Raw genomic sequence first — 21247 nt, 5'->3', positions numbered from 1 at the left:
AGCCACCATGCTTTTTCCCAGCGGTATTCACTGGCGATTGGAGATAGACCTGTGGTTATGGACGTACACCACTTTTTCTATACTGATCTAGGTAAGGACCCACTTGCTTATAGCTCTAGTTTTAATAAAGGCATTATTGTTCTTCTCTGTGTATGATGTTTTTTTCTTTTTTTTCTTTTTTGAGTTGGAGTCTCACTCTGTCGCCCAGACTGGAGTGCAGTGGACGTCCGCTCCCGGCCACCGCAGCCTCGACCTGCTGGGCTCCGGCGATCCTTCCGCCTCAGCCTTCCGAGTAGCCAGAATTACAGGCATGTGCTACCACGCCCGGCTGATTTTTTGATTTATTGTAGAGATGAGGTCTCGCTGCCCAGGCGGGTCCCAAACCCGTGGGCTCAGGCAATCCACTCATCTCAGCCTCCCAAAGGCGCGGGACTACAGACTGAGCCACCGAGCCCGGCTTTTGATGTTTTTTTTCACAGATGTTTCATTATTTCCAGTTTTTATCGTGTCTTTTTTTCCTGCAATGCCAGCACATCTGTATCTGCTGATGTGCAGTGCCAGCACATCTGTATCTAATGATGGCGCAGTAAGCACCTCACAGATTCCAGTTTCAGAACAGGAGACCCTGTTGATTGGTACTTTTGTCTCAAGGGTTTTGTTTGTTTGTTTGTTTTTTAAAGAAAACAGGACTTGGTTCGTGGCTCAGGCTGAGGCGAGTGGATTCTCTGAGCCCACAGGTTCAAGACCAGCCCGGACAACTTGGCGAGACCTCGTCTCTACAATAAATCAAAAAATTAGCTGGTTGTAGTAGTGCATGCCTGTAGTTCCAGCTACTAGGAAGGCTAAAGCGGAAGGATCGCCTGAGCCCAGCAGGTCGACCGTGGGGTGGCCATGAGCGTGCCACTGCACTCCAGCCTGGGCAACAGAGTGAGACTTTAACTCAAAAAAAAAAAGAAAGAAAGCAGGACTTCTTGAGAGGACAGAAAAGCTGCAACAGTGGGAGGGGGCCCAAGAGGGCTGCCCGAGGGTAATTTTTAAAAGTAATTTGTTTTGACCGGGCTCGGTGGCTCAGTGTGTAATCCCAGCACTTTGGGAAGCCAAGGCAAGTGGATTGCTTGAGCCTGCGGGTTTGAGACCCACCTGGGCAACTTGGCGAGACCTCGTCTCTACAATAAATCAAAAATTAGCTGGGCATGATAGCACGCACCTGTAGTTCCGGCTACTTGGAAGGCTGAGGCAGAAGGGTTGCCGGAGCCCAGCAGGTCAAGGCTGCGGTGGCCCGGAGCATGCCACTGCACTCGAGTCTGGGCGACAGAGTGACACTCCAACTCAAAAAAAAAAGTAATTTGTTTCATACGGCAATCGACTAAATTCCATACTCCTCAATTGTAGCATGGCTCTTTAAATGAAGTTATATGTACATAGCTTACATTCTGCTATCTCGGGAATAACTGTGTGGAGTAAATAAGCTAAGAATCAAGCAGTATTTTCTTAGCCCCTTACCACACGGACTTTAAAATGAGTTTCATTACTCTCTTAAGCATGAATGCTGAAGTTATGCTATGTGACTTTTTTTTTTTTTTAAGAATTGTGGGGTACAAATGAGGGCTTGCTACATAAGTAGACTGCATGCAGGTTTAGGCTTCTAACTGACCCTCTCTCCCCTTAATAGCGGACCCTTTATATTGCTAGGTGCCCCCTCCCTCCCTCCCATAGCAGTGCCCATCATGTGCCAGTTTTTTGGACTTTTTTTCTCCTGAGTTGGGGTCTCACTCTGTTGTGCAGACTGGAATGCGATGGCATGATCATAGCTCATCACAGCCTCGACCTCTTAGGCTCAGGCTATCCTTCTACCTCAGCCTCCTGAGTAGCTGGGACTTCAGGTGTGAGCCACTAATGCCTGGCTAATTTTTGTGTCTTTTGTAGAGGCACGGTCATGCTGTCAGACTCAGGCACATCTCTGAGTGAAGACAGATGTCACCTGGAAGGTGGGTGTGATCAAAAGGCAATCTTTAAATACATTTCTCATTCTAGTATAATATTTCTTGAAAATTGGAAAGGTTATTTAAAACAAAGTTTTTTAGCTTCCTGGAGTTTAGTTTGCTGTATTTTGTTTTTTTCTTGAATGCTTAGAACCCTGTGCATGAGCTACAGAAAGCGAAACCTTCATCTTCTGGTTTGATTTCTAGACCATCCACATCATCCAAAAGGAGAGCAATTAGTGTAACAGGTAGATAAATACTTATTTGGCACATTCAGACAGATTTTTGGTGTCTTCCTCTAGTGAAATTATTTTTTGTCTGTTTAAATGAATGAATTTCTGAGTTTTTTTCATCCTTGATTTTCTTTGGTTTACAAATAGGTTTCTTAGCAATATTTTTCTGGCTGACTACAGCAGGCACAGTTTGCTGTGCCAACTGGAGCTTATAGTTAGCCAGCTCTCTAGTAAGTTGCTAAGTGATAAGGATAGAAACTCTATTTTAGCCATTATTCGTAACTTTAGCAGTTACAATTTTTAACTTGTTAATAAATAAAACATACCATGAGTTTTAAAACAGAGAAAAAAGTAGCATCTTAAAAATGAAGAAGAAGCTGGGCACGGTGGCTCCCGCCTGTAATCCCAGTACTTTGGGAGGTGAAGGCCAGAGGATTGCCCAAGCCTGGCGGTTCAAGACTAGCCTGAGCATCTTGGCAAGACCTTGTCTCTATAGTAAATCAAGAAATTATTATAATTTTTTTTCACTACAAAATAATTTATTACAACATAAAGCTTCAGTGCAAGACTCCTATGTACAAGTACACAATACTCCTGACTACCATAACTAGGGGACCCTTTTCTTCCCCTCTTGCCCTGCGGACCTCTTCTATCAAATCTTTCAGGTATTGGATCTCCTTGGCCAAGGAATCTGCCCTCTCTTTCAGAGCCTTATTCTTCTTTTCCAGCTCTTTACACTCACCAGTGAGGGGCTCCTGCTCTGCCCTCTTCTTCTGGTGGTACCTAGTGGTACCTTGTTCTGCTCCATTTTTTTTCAGCTTCTTATCTAGTTTCTCACCCTTTACTTTTGCTGCTACTATTTTTTCTCCAGGAGGGTCATATGGTTTGGGACGGGCAGAGCCACAGAGGGCACCTGGAGATGGCAGGCTCCTGTTTGGAGAGCCACCAGGGACAGAGGGGCTATGCTGGGGAGAGCTCAGGTAGGACTCAGGGCTCATACAGATGCCACTGTCATTATCTGAGGGAGCGTCTTCCTCTTTTACACACTGAGGGATCAGAATGATATAAGCAGTAGATTCTGGCTTCTTTTCTCCTTCAGAGACATCCACTTCACTGCCCAGGTCTAAACTAAAGGAATGATCTGGAGTGGAGAACAGGACCCAAGAAGAGAGGGAAAGAGGCTGCAGGAAGGTGAAGGGGGCAACCTGGTCTGTTTTTGTTAAACTTTCTGGGAGATAGCCAATTAGGTTCACTGTCTGAGAAGGCACCTTCATAGTCTCCTGGACTGGGGGGCAAAGAGGTCACAGGTATCATCGAACGTGGCCAAAAACTCTTCTGGCATGGTTTCCAGGCCATCTGTAGCCAACAGGGAATTAAAGTCAAACTCGTTCAGATCCATTTTCTCCAACATCCAATCTGTCCTGGAGAAGGTATCCTCCTAACCACTGTTGGAGGCACTGACCAACCCATCCTCAACCAGTCATTCGGAGGAGCCCGCCTTAGTCTTGTCACTGGAGAACCCATGAGGTTTGAAGTGCTTGGTCACCTCCAGGTAGTCATCTAAGAGACCTAGGCTTTCTTCAGCCCCCAAGCCCGACTGATCAAAGGGGGACACAAAGTCCCCCGCCAACACCTCGCTGCTCAGGAAGCTCATCTCAGTCATGTTGTGGGGCTTTGATGGAAGCAAGGAATGTGCTTAATTCGAAGATGTCTTTGTCGGTTACAGCAACGCTGCTGCTGGATGCTGTGAGAAGTGCCATGACTTAAGCCGCTGGGGGTTGCCGCTGCAGAGCCTGGTGCTGCTGCCGCTGCTGCAAAGGCCAACGCTGCCGCAGGCACTGCTGCCTCTAATACGCCATGGTGGCCGCGGACCCTGCGGGAGGGGATAAGGAAGGCGTGCACTCACTGAAGAAACTATGTTTACGTGCGGGAGCGGAGGAAATGCAAGAAATTATTATAATTAATTGGAAGTCTGAGGCAGATGGATTGCCTGGGCCCAGCAGGTCAGGGTAGTTGTGAGTGTGCCACTGCACTCCCACCTGGGCAACAGAGTGAGACTCTGACTCAGAAAAAAAAAAAGAAGGAAGAAGATTGTTAAAAAAATAATAACTGAGGAAATTTTTCCAGAGAAAAGAGAGTAGAGGAGGAGATTGTTTCCTGATGAAGGCATAATAAATAAAACTGTATGATTCAGGTGAAGGAAAGGGTCCGTTTCGTGAAACACAGTAAATAAAACCAGACTAGAATCTTGTACAGAATGGAAGAGAATATCTTATTAAATGCATGGAACTAAAACAAACAAATGGGTAGTTATTTGGGGTAAAAATGAAGTTACATCTGTCCCTTATGCCAAAATGAATTCTAATTGACTTGAAAAGAGAAACGAAAAAAAAAAAATTGAGATAGTCATGCTGGGCTCGGTGACTCAGCCTGTAAACTCAACACTTTGGGAGGCTAAGGTGAGTGGATTGCCTGAGCCTGCGGGTTCGAGACCAGCCCTGGCAACTTGGCGAGAACTCATCTCTACAATAAATCAAAATTTTTTTTAAAGTTAAAAAAAGAAAGAGCCGGGCTCAGTGGCTCAGCCAGTAATCCTACGCCTTTGGGAGGCTGAGGTGCGTGGATTGCCTGAGCCCACCTCATCTCTACAATAAAAATAAAAAAATCAGCCGGGCATGGTAACGCATGCCTGTAATTCTGGCTACTTGGAAGGCTGAGGCGGAAGGATCGCCGGAGCCCAGCAGGCGAGGCTGCGGTGGCCGGGAGCGGCCATTGTACTCCAGTCTGGGCGACCGAGTGAGACTCCAACTCAAAAAAAAAAAGAAAGAAAGATAGGTACTTCAAATTTGACTATGTCAATGTCTTTATTATATTAAAAAGTTTCCAGAAATCAATAAGGAAAATATTGGAAGTTCAAATAGTGAAAAATAAACAAATTTCTTACAGTAAGTATACATCACTAATAAATATGGGGGGGGTGAAATTTGGCAATTTTAGCAATACAGATAATAAAAAGTGCAACCAGAGTGTCTTTTGGTGTATCAAATTAGCAGAGAGAATTTTTTTTCATTCCCGCCACTTGTGTGTTAGCACTGATAGACTACTGGTATTTCAGTTGATATTAATTGATTATATCTTTAAGGATTGTAAAATGACTTAGAGTTCTTAGCATTATCCTAGTCACTCTACTTCTAGGAATCTATCTTAGGGATGTAGTTGGAAATTCAAAGATTTACATGTAGCAATATTAAGTGCAGCATTATTTATGACTGAAAGGATACCATAGGTGACAGTAGAGAATGTCATCACACCAGTCCAGACTGTTATCTGGGCCATGGCAGACTTGCCTGGGCCATGGCAGTAGCTTTCTGATTCTCTCTGTGCTTCTCTTCTTGGTCTTTCTCTTCTTTCCATGGTACCCAAAGAGATGATAAGAGGGTAAGTTGGACTGTGTCACCTCCATTCTTCACTACTCTGATTACCTAGCCACCGACCTTCAGATAAAATCCACACGTTTACTCTGGCCTGCAAGTCCTCTCCTATACTGTATTTCAGCTGCGCTGATTGTTTGGTTCCCTAGACAAGTCAAGCTTTCTTGCCATTTAAGACCATTTCCTTAGGTGTTTTTTTTTTTCCTGTCAGGGGTTCTTCTTCTTCAGCCTTGCAAGTCTGTCTCCTCATTTTCTGTTTTTGCTTAAATGTGACCTCAGAAAGGCTCTCTAACCACTAAGAAAAGTAGATCCCTTGTTACTATTTTTTTTTTTTTTTTTTTTTTGAGTTGGAATCTCACTCTGTACTGGCTGGACTTCTGGGCTCAGGTATTCTTCCTGCCTCAGCATCTTTAGTAGCTGGGACTACAGGTACATGCTGGGCAAATTTAAAAAAATTTTTTTGTAGAGACAAAGTTTCTCTTGCTACTCTTATCCCTAGTACCTGCTTGTTTCCTTCATGGAGCTCATTGTATCTTGTAAATAATTTTGCTTGCCTTGATGTTTGCATGTTAGCTTTCTCTGGTGAAGGGATGAGGGCTGACCTCACTTTTGTATATATCTCATTGCCTAGTGCTATGTCAGACATGAAGCTGGGCACTCAAATTTGTTGACTAAATGGTTCAATTATGATAAACAGGATATGAGCCTGTATCATGGATACCATATTCTACAGCCATCAGAAATAACGTAAAAGAACATTTAAGAGAAAACAGCTCCTAAATTGTACATATTAGTGTGATTCACATTTTTGTTTTGTTTTGTTTTGAGTTAGAGTCTCACTCTGTCGCCTAGACTGGAGAGCAGTGGCACACTCAGGGCCACCCCAGTGTCCACCTGCTGGGCTCAGGCTATCCTGCCTCAGCCTTCCAAGAAGCTGGAACTATAGGCATGCGCTACCATGCCCGGCTAATTTTTTGATATTTTGTAGAAACGAGTTCTCACCAAGTTGCCCAGGCTGGTCTCAAATCCCTGGGTTCAGGCAGTCCTCTCACCTCAGCCTCCCAAAGTGCTGGGATTACAGGCTTGAGCCACTGTGCCTAGCCCACATGTTTTAAAAAATGGAAGTAAGTACCTAAATAAGTGACCACTGGTGAGTTACTACACTAAAATACTAATAGTCTCTCAACAGTAGCATGGCAGGTAATTTATGCTTTTTTCTTTTTGTTTTCTTTTTATTTCTACAGTGAGTAATGTATTATCTTAATAATCAGAAAAAGGCCATAAATGTTATTTATTTATTTATTTTTATTGTGAAGTTGTGGGATACAGTTAAGGGTTAGGTATACAATTGCGTTTCATTCAGGCACCCTGTTGATATGGGGTGTTTCCCCGTTCCCAGACAGATATTTGCTACTGTTAATCCCATCTCCCTCCCCCCACCATAGTTTCCCAGTACGGTCAGTCATTTTCGTATAGTATTGCATTGGATGTTTAAGGTCCATTATATGAGTGAGAACATGTGATACTCGGATCTTTGTTTCTGTGAGAGGTCACTCAGTATTATAGACTCTAGTTCCATCCAGGTTGCTGCGAAATTCATGATTTTGTTCTTTTTTATGACTGCGTAGTATTCCATCGTGTATATGTACCACATTTTTTTAATCCAGTCCTCTTTTGACGGGCAGCATGGCTGTTTCCAGGTTCTTGCTATTGTGAACAATGCTGCAATAAACATGCGTGTGCAGGTATCTTTTTTATAGAGTGATTTGTGTTCTTCAGTATATATTCCCAGTAGGGGGATTGCGGGGTCATATGGGAGGTTGGTATTTAGAGCTTTTAAGAATCGCCACACTGCTTTCCACAGAGGTTGCACTAGTTTACACTCCCACCAACAGTGTAGAAGTGTTCCCTTTTCACCACACCCTCTCCAGCAGCTGTTATTTTTTGAGTTGTTGATGATTGCCACTCTGACTGGGGTTAGGTGGTATCTCAGTGTGGTTTTGATTTGCATCTCCCTGATGATTAGTGAGGTTGAACATTTCTTCATGTGTTTGTTGGCTGCTCGGATGTCTTCCTTTGTGAAGTGTCTGTTCATATGTGTTATTTTTTAATGGAGATAAAAATAATGGGTCAATAGCATGGTTTAGTCTAGCCCACATCATTCAATCAAGATCACCCTTTTTTTTTTTTAAATAGAGAATTAACAAACATGATTGAGAACTTACATCAAGAACTTGTGATCTCCTTATGGAGATAAAACATAAAAACACAGTGTAGGATGGAAGAGTGTTTTGGGAATTCAGAGGAGGGAGAGATGGCTTCTGACTAGGTCGGTCAAGAGAAGGAAATGGAATAAGCAAAGGTGTGAGAATTGTGCTTGTTGCCAACATGTGGATGATATTTCATTTAATACCTTAACCATATAGATACCTATGTCTACAACTACAGTGAACACCCTTGTCGGTGCATCCTTAAACAGGAGATATTTTCCTAGGACAGAGAAATTTCCCACAAAATATTGCACTATTTTATATTCCTATGAACAGTGTATAAAAATGTCTTTTCATATTCAAACCTTCTCTGGTACTCTCTCATTTTTGTCATTTTGATGGGTGAAAAATGTCATTTCATTTTGTATTTCCTTGGTCCCTAGGAGGTAGAATACTTTTCATGTTTATTAGTCATGTATATTTCTTCTGTGACTTGCTTTTTCTTATTTCTGACTTTTAAAAAAAATTGGGTCTATCTTGATTTGGTAGGAGGACTTTGTATGTTATGTGTAATATGAGCAAATATGTGTGATCTGAAAATTGAATTCAATTAAAGAAAACTTGATGAGTACACAAACAAAAATTGGCCAATTTTATTCGTTATAAATGGCTTTAAAAAGAGAATTACTACACCTCACTTAGCTTGTAGTCTTTGTTAAAGTTTTAGCAGTATTCTAGCTAAATTATATTTAGATTCCTTGTTCCTGCTCTGTGTGTGGTACACTGCCCTTGTTATTAAGATGAGGTGGAAGGATATTTCTTTTTTGCTTTTTGTTAGTTCTGTTCTACACTCTCTTATAAAAATCATATATATTAAAAATCTCTTTTTTATGCTAAGTCTCTAGCGAAAGCTTTTGGTAGGGCCACTTTCTATTATATATGTTGCAAGTATTGTCTTGTAATGTGACATTTACCTTTTAATTTTGTTTATGGTATTTTATTTTTACCATGTAAACCTTGGCATAGTTTAATATTGAGAGTCTTCTTCTTGAGGTCTTTGCAGGGTTATGAAATACTTCCCTACCACAGTTTTATAAGAATAACCTCTTATATGTACTTGATAGTTCTGGTTTTTATGTTTGGCTCTTTAATTCACTTGGAATTTATTTTTATGTCTTGTATATGGTAGAACTCACATTTATGACAGATTTAACTAATATTCTGACTTTTTAAGTTAGGGAAAGGGACAGATAAGTCTAACATTCTGAATTTTTTTTTTTTTTTTTTTTTTTTAGAGTCTCACTCTGTCACCTAGGCTGGAGTGCAGTGGCACTATCACAGCTCACTGTAGTCTCTAACTCCTGTGCTCCAGTGATCCTCCCGCCTCAGCCTCCTGAGTAGTTGGAACTACAGGCACATGCTACCACACCTGGCTAATTTTTACAATTTTTTGTAGAGACAAGGTCTTGCTTTGTTGCCTATGCTGGTCTCGAACTCCTGGACTCAAGCAGTCCTCTAACCTCAGCTTCCTAAAGCGCTGGGATTACAGGTGTGAACCATTGTGCCTAATTTCATTCTGAATTTTTAAGATCAAATAATTTATTATTTAAAATAAAACGGACAGTTTTCACTGGTTTTGATTTCTGTTGAAAAGACAAGGTACTGAAGGAGTTGAAACATTAAGAATACCTTCTAAGTAAATTAAACCTTTTTAGTTCCTTTCAGGAAACAAAGATGAAATCTTCTAACGTTTGTCTTTGACAGAAAAGATTGTTTAGTTAATAAAAGTTTTAAATGGATTAAATTAATTGTCATTTATGGAGATAAAATTCTGAAAGAATAGAAAGCTTTTAAAAATATAGTGTTCTGTAACTCTCAGTTGAACAGATTAAATAAAACATTGTTAACTTTTGAAACATTAATACTAATTCGCGATTTTTCTGTTTAATTTTAGTGAAACTAAATAGGTACTTAAGAACTCCATTTCAAAATCAATCACAGTACAGCAATTTACTTTTTTCCCTTACATATCCAGGAGAACATTCAGATGAATTACCTGGTGAATGACAGAGAAAATGCCACAAATGTGACAGTATTTCCCTTTCCTTTGATGAAAGCCTGGCTCTGTGTAAGAGGAGAGATATGTTGTAAAAGAAGCAGTAATAGTGAGTTTACAGGGGCACCATCAAAGCTGGTAATGTTCTCATTTTAAACAAAACAAGATCCTTACTTCTAAACTCTAGTCTTGGCAGTCCTCATAAGCATGGAGATAGAATGTACATGCATGATGTGAGATTGCTGCTAAACACAGTGGTAAATGTTACTTTCAAATACAACTACTATATAGATCTCCTCCACCTCCAACCCCAGGTTTAGGGAGAAGGGTGGAAAACTGTAGAGTAGCACTGGTGTTGGTATTATTTGTAACAATATCAATAGTTACTAAAGTCACCCTGCTGATATTAGAGAATCTTTGTGACCACTGCACCAATAATAAATCCAGATAGATTTGGAGTATAGTGTAATATGAGAGCTTGGAAGTTATACTTTTTAAAAAATGGTTTTACTTTTTTAAAAAGTTATACTTTAAAAAAAAATGGTTCACTTAAATATTTTAGGCTTCTAAAGCAAATTTGTCTTGAATATTTAGAATTTTAAAAATGATCTTTTATTATAGCCATCAGCAAACAGGTCAGCATAGTCTGAGCTTAACACTTGCCAACCATAGGTCTAGACATCAGGAAAGTCTGTCTACTAACACTGTGCCACATGGGTATATTATCGCGTGGATGATGGGAGAGTATCCTTGCTTTCTGATTACTGATACAGCATTCCGAAGTATTATCCAGGAGTAAAATTCTTAAGAGTTGTTACTGAAAGAAGTTTAGTAAAAAAATTTTTTTGCTAATAAAAATGCTTGACAGATGGAATGTTTTTTTCCTTACCATTGTACATTTGTCTTTAGAATGTTCTCAAAATTAGAACCCTTCTTCGTAATATGGCAGTATCTCATGGTCATTCTGAATATTAGTGGTTATTTTATAATGCTCTAGGAGATGTAGGAGACGGAACCAATTGTGATAGTAACCCTATTCTTCCCTTTAACCTGTTCTTGTTACTTCCTGCATCATCTTTATATTTTTCTCTTCTAAGGCAGATTGTATAAATACAGACCTGCCCTCTGGAGTTAGTACTGTTACTCATGTAGACCACTAGATGGCGCGGTGAGCTTCTGCTCAGTCTGGTAACATTTGTAGCTCTTCTGTTTCCATTTAGTGGAGATGGCACGGGAGATAATGTGGTAGTCAAGGTAGATATGGTTGCTGCCCTCATAGGGAAATAAACTCTTAACAGTAAATAATGAAAACATATAGTAAATCCTATTAAAAAATGGCAGGATCTTGAGAGCAAATGTATGTGATCTGAAAATGGAAACCAACTAAAACTTGGTAAGTACACAAACTGCACGTTTGGCTAATTTTATTCTTTACAAATGGCTTAAGAATGAGAATTACTACACCTCACTTAGCTTCTAGTTTTTGTTAAAGTTGTAGTGGCTCAGCCTGTAATCCTGCGCTTTGGGAGGCTGAGGTGAGTGGATTGCCTGAGCCCGCGGGTTCGAGTCCCGCCTGGGCAACTTGGCGAGACCTCATCTCTACAATAAATCAAAAAATCAGCCGGGGTGGTAGTGCACACCTGTAGTTCCAGCTACTTGGAAGACTGAGGTGGAAAGATCGCCAGAGCCCAGCAGTGCGGTGGCCAGGAGCGGCCACTGCACTCCAGTCTTGGTGACAGAGTGAGACTCCAACTCAAAAAGAAAAAAAAAAGAATTTTGGCTAAATGATATTTAGACTCCTTTTTCTTGCTTTGTGTCTGGGACACTGCCTTGTTATCAAGATGGAGTGGAAGGATATTTCTTTTTTTCTTTTTGTTAATCCTGTCTTGCACTCTCATAAAAAAAATTATTAAAAATCTTTTGTTTTTCAGGCTGAGTCCTCATTGTGAAAGCTTTTGACTGGGTCAGTTTTTTTTCTTCATTTTAGTTGGCCTCATCTGAAAATGTTCAAGTCTTCATTGACTGTCATCGTTTCTGATTTGTGAAGGGAGTTAAAGGGAAGTACATTCCTCTCCCATCTTTCTTTTGGGTTTAATAAATTTGTAAACTAAGACTATTATATACTAGGCAGTTTATATTATGATATTTTATCACCTTAACAGCCTCAAATTCCATTTGCAAAACTAAGTCTTGGGGGTTTTAAATAACTTGTTTAACATTCCTACAACTAATAATTGTCACAATTGGAATTCAGAATAGATGTTTCTCACTACAAAACTAAGATCTTTCCAAATCAAGCCTATCTGATGCTAATTATTTGTATATTTTAAAATTTTTATGGATACGAGGTTGTGCTATGTTGTCTGGGCTGGTCTAGAACTCCTGGGCTCAAGCAATTTTCCTACCTCAGTCTCCCAAAGTGCTGGGATTGCAGGTGTGAGTCACTGTGCCCTGGTCAATGCCTTTTAAATATATAGTATTTTGTAGTATTTCTGAGTCATTTCTTTTTTGAACATTAGCCAAAACTTTTTAAAAACCACTGCCAATATTGCATTCTTCATTGTATCCTAGAACAGGAGTTGACAGACTTTTCTATCTAGTTAATTATTTGGGCTCTGCAGGCCATATGGTCTCTGTTGCAGCTACTCAACTCCACTGTTGGAACGCAGAAGCAGCCATAGATAATAGGTAAACAAATGGACATGACTGTGTTCAATAAAACTTTATTTATAAAAATTGGGTGACGGTTTGCAGACCTCTGTCATAGAATATGGTTTCTGAGACTTAATTTTTCTTGTGATTTACCCCATTATTCTAAAATTAGTACACTGAGGACTTTAGCTAGTTGAAGTATTTGGTTTGTTGGGTTATTTATTAGAGATGTTATTTTATTCCAACGTGACTTATGATTCGAATTAATTGTTAATGGAGCCCTTGTTAGGAATTAGAGCTGCAGCTTGATGACTGTTGCTTTTACTACTACTTTCCTAATATCACTCTAAAAAAGTCTGTAGGCCTGAGTTCATAAAATGATATACTTTGGTTTTATTTTTAGAACTGAAGGAGGTATTAGAGATCATTTAATCTAAGCTTCATTTATAGGTGAAGTAGCTGTAGCCTTTAGAAGTTGAATAGCTACTTAATGGCAAATCTAGACTAAGAATGTCTTTATCCTAAGGGCCAGGCTTTTTCTGGTTGTGGCCTTCTGCTTAGTGTATGTACCTACCTTAATTTCCTACCAGCAAATAAGATGGCCTGAAGGTTTTATTAGGTTCTTATACAATTTATTAAAGTTCTAAAATGTAGAATCAGGTGAGCAGCTGCAGAATTTTAAAAGTAGATTTTAGTAATGAGTGAGTTTGGCTTGGAAAAAAATAAGTCTGGGCACAGTGGCTCACGCCTGTAATTCCAGCACTTTGGAGGCCGAGGTGGGAGGATTGCTTGAGCCCAGGAGTTTGAGGCCAGGCTGGACGATATAGCAAGAACTCATCTTTACAAAAAACAAAAAAATAAGCCGGGCTCCATGGCTCAGCCAGTCATCCCGCACCTTTGGGAGGCTGAGGTGAGTGGATTGCCTGAGCCCGCGGGTTCGAGACCCGCCTGGGCAGCGAGACCTCATCTCTACAATAAATCAAAAAAATCAGCCGGGCGTGGTAGCGCATGCCTGTAATTCTGGCTTCTCCGAAGGCTGAGGCGGAAGGATCGCCGGAGCCCAGCGGGTCGAGGTTGCGGTGGCCAGGAGCGGCCACTGCACTACAGTCTGGGCGACTGAGTGAGACTCCAACTCAAAAAAAAAAAAAATAAGCTGAGCATGGTGGTGCACGCCTGTAGTCCCAGCTACTTGGGAGGATTGCCTGAGCCCAGAAAGTTGAGGCTACAGTGAGCCATGGTCATGCAACCACACTCCAGCCTGGGTGACAGAGTGAGACCATAACTAATAATAATAATAAATTAAAAAAAATTAAGTCTGAAAGCTTTTTAAAATAAATTTTACAAGGGTACCTGCATAATCAACGTTTATATACCTAACCTTGAATTGTACTCCACATCTTTAAAATGAAAAAAAAGAGACTGTATAACAAATTCATATAAATAAATTAATAAAAAAATTTACTCAGAGTTCATTTTAAAAACTCAAGTATCATAAATATATCTTGTTATTAAGATACATTTGAATATATATAGATGAGTAAGATAAGTCTTAACTCTCAAAGTACATATAATTCATATAAGAAACACGCATTATATTTTGCCTAATTTATGTGTGAAATTATATAATCAATAATATGATACAAATAGTAAGGATATTTAAAAGTGGAAGAGCTCTTTCAGAGCTGAGTCAAAGGAGGATGTGTAGTAGGATTTAGAAACTCTCACATTATTCCAGTTAGTGGGGAGAAGTGTGGAAGTGCCAAGGTTATTTAGGAAGCAATCTAGATCTGGCTGGATTGTCCATATTTAGTAAGGAAGGAAGCGGTGTCTAGTTGAAGAAAGATGAAGATGTTAATACAGTTATGCTGTATGTTCCTTCAATACTGAGTCTTTGGCCTTTTCCCCTTATGTAGTAGGGATTTGAACAGGGAAAATAATAACGTAGTAATAACCATGAAGCTTAATCTAGTACCACTGTGCAGGATGGATCTGAGGAAGAAATAGAAGCACAGTGGGACATTAGGGAGGGGAGAAAGAAAAAAGGAATAGAGGCACAGAGATGACTTCCAGATGTCAACAGTTGGTGTTTATTAAGTCTCTTTTTTTTTTCCTTCTTATTTTAGGCTCTTGATGCTGGTATAAGTGAACATTCAGGTGATTGGTTGGACCAGGATTCAGTTTCAGTTTACTTTAGTGTAGAACTTGAAGTTGAATCTCTCAGTTCAGAAGGTTATAGTCTGAGTGAAGAACAACAACTCTCAGATGAAGATGATGAGGTAGTTTTTTTCCTCTAAATTAGAAAATTGTTAATGATTTTCCATGTTTATTGACTTTGAAATTGCAATAATAACATATTCAGGTTTCACTTGAAATCCTTATTCTTGATTAGTACCTTCTAGCATATTGGTTTGTAGAGCTGAGGATTTTGTGGTTCCTTATCATCTATCTGATTTGTATTCTTGTATTATTAGTAATGCCAAGAAGTCACTAGGCCTTAATGAGCATTCTTACAATGGTCTGTTCACTTTTGAAAATGTTTAATTCAGTTACTCTCTTTTAATATTAACATGATTTTTATAAAAGTAAAGCATGCATTCAGTTAAAGGCAAATAGTACCCCCAGATCTGTTCTTGGAAGTGACTGCCTTCAACATTTCTAGCTATTTCCCTGTTATTTAATAATACCTCTGTATTTATAAAATAAAACCACCTATGCTGAATTATTATTATTTTTTTGAGTTGGAGTTTCTTTCACTCTGTCACACAGGTTGGAGTGCAGTGGCACACTCATAGGCGTCACAGCTTCTACCTGCTGGGTTTGGCGATCCTTCGCTTCAGCCTACCAAGTAGCTGGGACTATGGTTGTATGCTACCATGCTCAGCTAATTTTCTTATTTATTGTAGACATGAGGTCTTTCTATGTTGCCCAGGCTGGTCTTGAACCACTGGACTCAGGCAATCCTCTTGCCTCTGCCTCCCAAAGTGCTGGGATTACAGGTGTGAGCCACCATGCCTAGCTTTTTTTTTTAAATAAATTGCATTTTAAAAATTTATTTATTTATTTATTTGAGTTGGAGTCTCACTCTGTTGCCCAGGCTGGAGTGCAGTGTCAGGATCATGGCCACTGCAGCCTTGATTTGAGGCGATTCTTCTACCTCAGCCTTCCAAGTAGCTGGAACTACAAGCATACATCACCATGCCTGGCTGATTTTTTTCTTTTAATTTACTATAGAGGAGGTCTCACCAAGTCTCCCAGGCTGGTCTCAAACTGGGCTCAGAGTATCCTTTGCCTCTGCTTCCCAAAGTGCTGGGATTACAGGCGTGAGCCCCCGTGCCTGGCCCAAATGTTTTGTTTTATTCATCTTAAGTATCTGTTACTTTCTCCATGTTGGGTGAGGATTTCCCTGTCTTCCCTTCCCCCACTTTACCCTCACTCATTGCATCTGACTGTTGTCTGAGAATTTCTCATATGTAGTAGTACACCGCTGAGAGCCTTCCTAATTGAAGGAAGAAAGGTGGTGAGCTGATGCTAATGAAATTTTTTTATTAGGTATATTGAGCTACTGTGTTTTAGGAAGGGGAGAGTGATACAGATTCATTGAAGAAGATCCTGAAATTTCCTTAGCTATAAGTATATATTTTCTTCTTTTAAAGAATCAAAAAATAACACTGAGGTCAAGATTAGGAAAATATATCTACTCTGCGTTCTGAAATGAGATTATTTTTATAAAGTTAAAATATTTTCTCAGAGTCTGAATAATTTAAAGCATTTTTCTTTTTTATTGTGGTGAGATCTCTTGCTATAATTTTTGTTTTTATGTGCTACAGTTTGAATTTTGTAAGACTTTATTGTGGAAAATATCAAGTGTGTACAGCATAAAAGATGGTATAATGTCTCTCCAGTATACTTCTCAGCCAGCATTAACAATTGCCAACATTTTTCCAATTTTGTCAAATGTAACCATTTTTTATTGTTGATTTGTATTATAGAATGTGGTAGAAATTAAGACTTAAAATGTTTACATCTCATGCATGGTTCACTGGGTTTCTGAGTTATTAGAAATTTTTTTTTAATACAATATTATTGCTTTAATTTTATTTTTGTTTTTTTTTAATTTGAGTCAGAGTCTCATTCTATTGCCCAGGCATTGAGTACAGTGGCACAATTATGACTCACCATAGCCTTGAACACCTGGGCTCAGGTGATCCTTCTGCCTTAGTCTCCCAAATAGCTGGGACTACAAGTGCTTGCCACCATGCCTGGTGAATTTAAAAAAATTGTTGTGTGTGGAAATGAGGTCTCGCTATGTTGCCTAGGCTGGTGTCAAGTTTCTGGGCTCAAGCAGTCCTCCCACCTCGGCCTCTCAAAGTGCTAAGATTACAGCAAGACCTTATTGCAAGACCTTTGCCTTTGGTTTTATGAGCTAGTAGAAACCTCCTTTGATAACTTGAAAGAATCAGTGTGAGGGAATGAACAGTCTGTATTGCTACTGTCTTATGTCATTTGTCAGGCAGCCTCAAAATGGCTACAGTATTCATGGCACAATAGGAAGGCCCTCTTATGGCAAGTTTTATGTGTAAACTGTTCTTAAGCATGACCCATGCTTCAGTTCAGGCAAGGAGATAAGGATATGTTCAGTAAAGAGGCTGGGGAGGTGGGAGACTTTGTTACCCAAATTGCATGGTGGAAAGGTTTGGGAGATAGAAAGTTGGGGTAAGGAAGAAGCACTGAGCAGTTACAGAGATAAGAACACAGGAAGGACAGGTAAAGAGCATAAGTTATGTTAGTGACTAAGGGTGACAGGTTTTAGCTGTATTAGGAGATATAGTCTGAGAAGAATGCTCTAGCTTTTTTCTTGTGGAAGGAGTTAGGGAGGACTCAGTTGAGCCATGGTTTGAGAGCACTTCTCAGGTGGTTCTCATTACTGGTAGAGTGGGAGGCCTTTATCTAGGAGGCAGGTTTCATCTAGATTGGTTAGATGAACTCTGGCATAGACTCAAGGGTTGAGCCTTCAAGGGAATGGGTACAGGCCACATTGCAGAGTAAAAGATTCTCATAGGACTTGCTTCAACTAAATAAACCCAAAGTATTTGTGTCCTAAAATGGATAATGGTACATGATTAATATCACAGTGAACACATTTTTAGTTTGGGATTTGGGGTGGGGAGTGGGAGGTGAATGCAAGCATTTACAAGATCAAAACCAACCCAGTCAGCTTCTTCCTGGTGCCAGCAGGTTGGCAAAAAATAAAATAGTTTTGTTTTTTTTTTAAAGAGGCTGGGAGTGGTGGTTCATTCCTGTAATCCCAGCACTTTGGGAGGTGGAGATGAGAGGCTTGCCTAAGCTCAGGGGTTCAAGACCAGCCCAGGCAACTTGGTGAGACCTCATCTCTACAACAACAACAACAACAACAACAAATAGCCAGGTGTGGTGGCATGTGCCTGTAGTTCCAGCTACTTGGAATGCTGAGGCAGAAGGATTGCCTGAATGCAGCAGGTGGAGGCCGTGGTAACTGTAAGCATGCTACTGCGCTCCAGCCTGGGTAAGAGTGATACTCTGACTCCAAAAAAAAAATTTTTTAATCAATCAATCTAGCTATCTATCTATCTAGATATATTTTTAATGGATTTTTTAGGGTGGTATGGGTGAAAGGATGTACTTACAATTCCATACTTGGAGAAGAGATTGCTACATGTTGACTTTTTAAAAATCTTTGTTTCATTATATATTTGAGATGTACAGAATGATGTTTTGACATGTATGTAAATGGTGAAATGATTACTACAGTCAAGAAAATGTATCTATTATCTAGATAGTTACCTTTTGTGTGCATGTGGTAAAAAAAAAACATAAAATATACTCTTAGTAAATTTCTAGTATACAATACAATATTAACTATAGTCCTCATGCTTGTGAACATGTTGACTGTTTTAGATAAAACATGATGAAGCTGGGAGCAGTGGCTCAAGCCTGTAATCCCAGCACTTTGGGAGGCCAAGTCGAGAGGATTGCTTGAGTCCAGGGGTTTGAGACTGGCCTAGGCAACTAGGTGAGACCTCATCTCTACAATAAATAAAAAATTAACCATCTGTAGTGGCACACACCTGTAGTTCCAGCTACTTGGAAGGCTGAGGTGAAAGGATTGTCTGAGCCCAGCAGGTTGAAGCTGCAATGGCCATGAGCGTACCACTGCACTCCAGCCTGGGCAACAGAGTAACTCCAACTCAAAAAGCAAAAACAAACAAAAAACCATGATGAAATGCTGAAGGTTGAGCTATGTGATATATTTTACCTTAGTTGCCAGCATTGCTCTGACTAGTAGTTAAAGGATTGTAGAAACTAACTCTGTTTCTTACTTTATTGAAAGACTGTTGGAAGCGGACTTCATGCAATGAAACGAATCGTCCCCTTCCACCACATTGCAACAGATGATGGGCCCTTCCTGAGAACTGGCTTCCTGAAGATAAAGCAAAAGATACAGGGGAAATCCCTAAGAAAGTCAAACTAGAAAACATAAGCAGAAGAGGGCTTTGATGTTCCTGATTGTAAAAACAACAACAACAACACACAAAAAACTACCGTGAATGATTCCAGAGAGTCATGTGTTGAGGAAAATGATGATAAATTCACACACTCCCAATCACAAGAAAGTGAGGACTCTTCCCAGTCATCGGCTCCCAGCAGCATTATTGTTAGGTACCACTGAGCTGTCAAAGAGTCTGAGGGAGAAGAAACACAAGACAAAGAAGATCGTATGAAATCTAGTTTTCCCCTTAATGCCATTACACATTGTGTGAGTTACCAAGATTGACCTGGAAATGGTTGCACTGTCCATAGTAAAACCTCCCAGGGCATACTTTCCACATGCAAAGAAGCCAAAGGAAAGGAAGAAGCCTGGTATGTAGGCAACCAATTCAAGTAATTGACCTATCCATAAGAGTAGAATTATATAATTCTAACTATATAACCCTAAAAATTTAGACAATATGAAATTTATTTTTATTTTATTTTTTGAGCCGGGAGTCTTACTCTGTCACCCAGGTTGAAGTGCCGTGTCATGATCACAGCTCACTACAACCTCTACTTCCTTGGCTCAGGCATTCCTCCAGCCTCAGCTTCCTGAGTAGCTGGGACTATTGGTGTGCACCACCATGGCTGGCTAATGTTTTGATTTTTTTTTTTTGTAGAGACAAGGTCTCATTATATTTTCTAGGCTGGGTAATTTATTTTTATGTACATATATCAAAGTGAGAAAGTGTATCAGTCTATGCAGATTTCTTTTCTTTAGTGTAATTTACTTACTTTGGGAGGGGAATAGTGAATATTTCCTTTTAGGAAAATTTTACTTCTCTTTATATTTTACATTTGGGTTTTAATATAATTTGAATTGGATGTGTAACTCATCCTATACCCCTGTCCCTCATATTTTGAATAATTTCTACTCTCTTAAATGAGGGGTATCATATTATATATATACACACATAAGATATATATAGAAATATATAAGAAATATATCATATATATGTAGGACATTTAAATGTAACTTAGTACCTTTCATGTAAGGAGAAAATGTACAAAAGGCTTAATATTTAAATTTTTGGTGCTCTTAAACCTTTATTATTATTTTTCAAGGTGAGGTCTCACTCTATTGCCTAGGGTGAAATGCGGTGGCACAGTCATGGCTCACCACGGCCTCAACCTCCTGGGCTCAGGCAGTCCTTCTGCCTCAGCTTCCTGAGTAGCTGGGAGGACAGGCATGTACCACCATGCCTAGCTATTTTTTATTTTTTGTAGAGAGGAGGCCTCATCATGTTGTCTATGTTGATCTTGAACTCCAAGAGTTCAAGGCTCAAGCAGTCCTCCCATCTTGTCTTAAACCTTATGATCCTTGGTTTTTCTTCACAAGCCTCTTAAAAATACTCTTTCTAGGAAAGAAAGAAAGGAAGGAAGGAAGGAAAGCAAGAAAATCTCTAGGTGAAAAAGAAATTGGCAGTGGTTATATTTGGTGCTATGTAAGTTATTCTTCAGCCTTTTGGGTTTATACTGCAGTATAGGGTAGGTGGTAATGATGTTTGTCAGTGAGAGTAGCCATTATTTACTCATAAGACAAAACTTTTTAAAGCCTCCCTAGTAAAATGTGGAATTGTCTTGAGAGTCTAACCCAGTGTACCAGGCTGTTTTATACACAAAAAAATTCTTTTCATTATTTAGTGGTATCTATTGTTTCTCTTAAAGTTGAAGTATCTTCTTGGGCTGGGTTTTGTGATTCCTGGCAGTTGACTAGAGTTTAAGGCCAGTTTTGGAAAACAGTGAATTCAGAAAGGTTAATTCAGAAATTTGATAAACAGAACTGCTCATTTTAAAACTAGCAGGAAAGATTGTAAGTCCTCTCTCAGCTTCCTTTCAGGCTCAGCATTTGGCCATTGGAAACCCATACCAGTACAGCATGTGTATTGAGAAGTGCTATTTCCCTTCGGGCCCATCTGCCGGAGCCACAGCAAGATGTTTGTCTGCAGCTATTGCAAGGTGTTCAGATTCTGCAAATGCAAATGTCATAAAAGCTTCAAAAAGAAGTGCAGTCTGAATATGTTTCAGACTGGGAAACAGGTTTGCCTGAATATGTTCGCCTGGGAAACTTGGTGAGACCTCGTCTCTACAATAAATTAAAAAATTAGCTGGGTGC

At 39.8% G+C, this 21247-nt stretch overlaps 2 pseudogenes across 1 annotated transcript; one reads left to right on the top strand and one right to left on the bottom strand.

Annotated features, from left to right (window-relative positions):
• The first annotated feature begins 547 nt into the window (after positions 1-547).
• LOC103269051 lies at positions 548-21237 on the top strand (annotated as a pseudogene).
• On the bottom strand, positions 2773-4232 carry LOC103269053 (annotated as a pseudogene). The gene has a single exon (XR_504854.2). The product of XR_504854.2 is annotated as a cyclic AMP-dependent transcription factor ATF-4 pseudogene (transcript).
• Positions 21238-21247: the final 10 nt, after the last annotated feature.

The sequence above is a fragment of the Carlito syrichta genome, unplaced genomic scaffold (assembly GCF_000164805.1).
Source record: "Carlito syrichta isolate Samal-C Ts95f unplaced genomic scaffold, Tarsius_syrichta-2.0.1 Scaffold309041, whole genome shotgun sequence".
NCBI classification, from domain to species: domain Eukaryota; kingdom Metazoa; phylum Chordata; class Mammalia; order Primates; family Tarsiidae; genus Carlito; species Carlito syrichta.
Note: the sequence above shows the minus strand (reverse complement) of the source record. Positions and strands in the feature narration are given on the sequence as shown.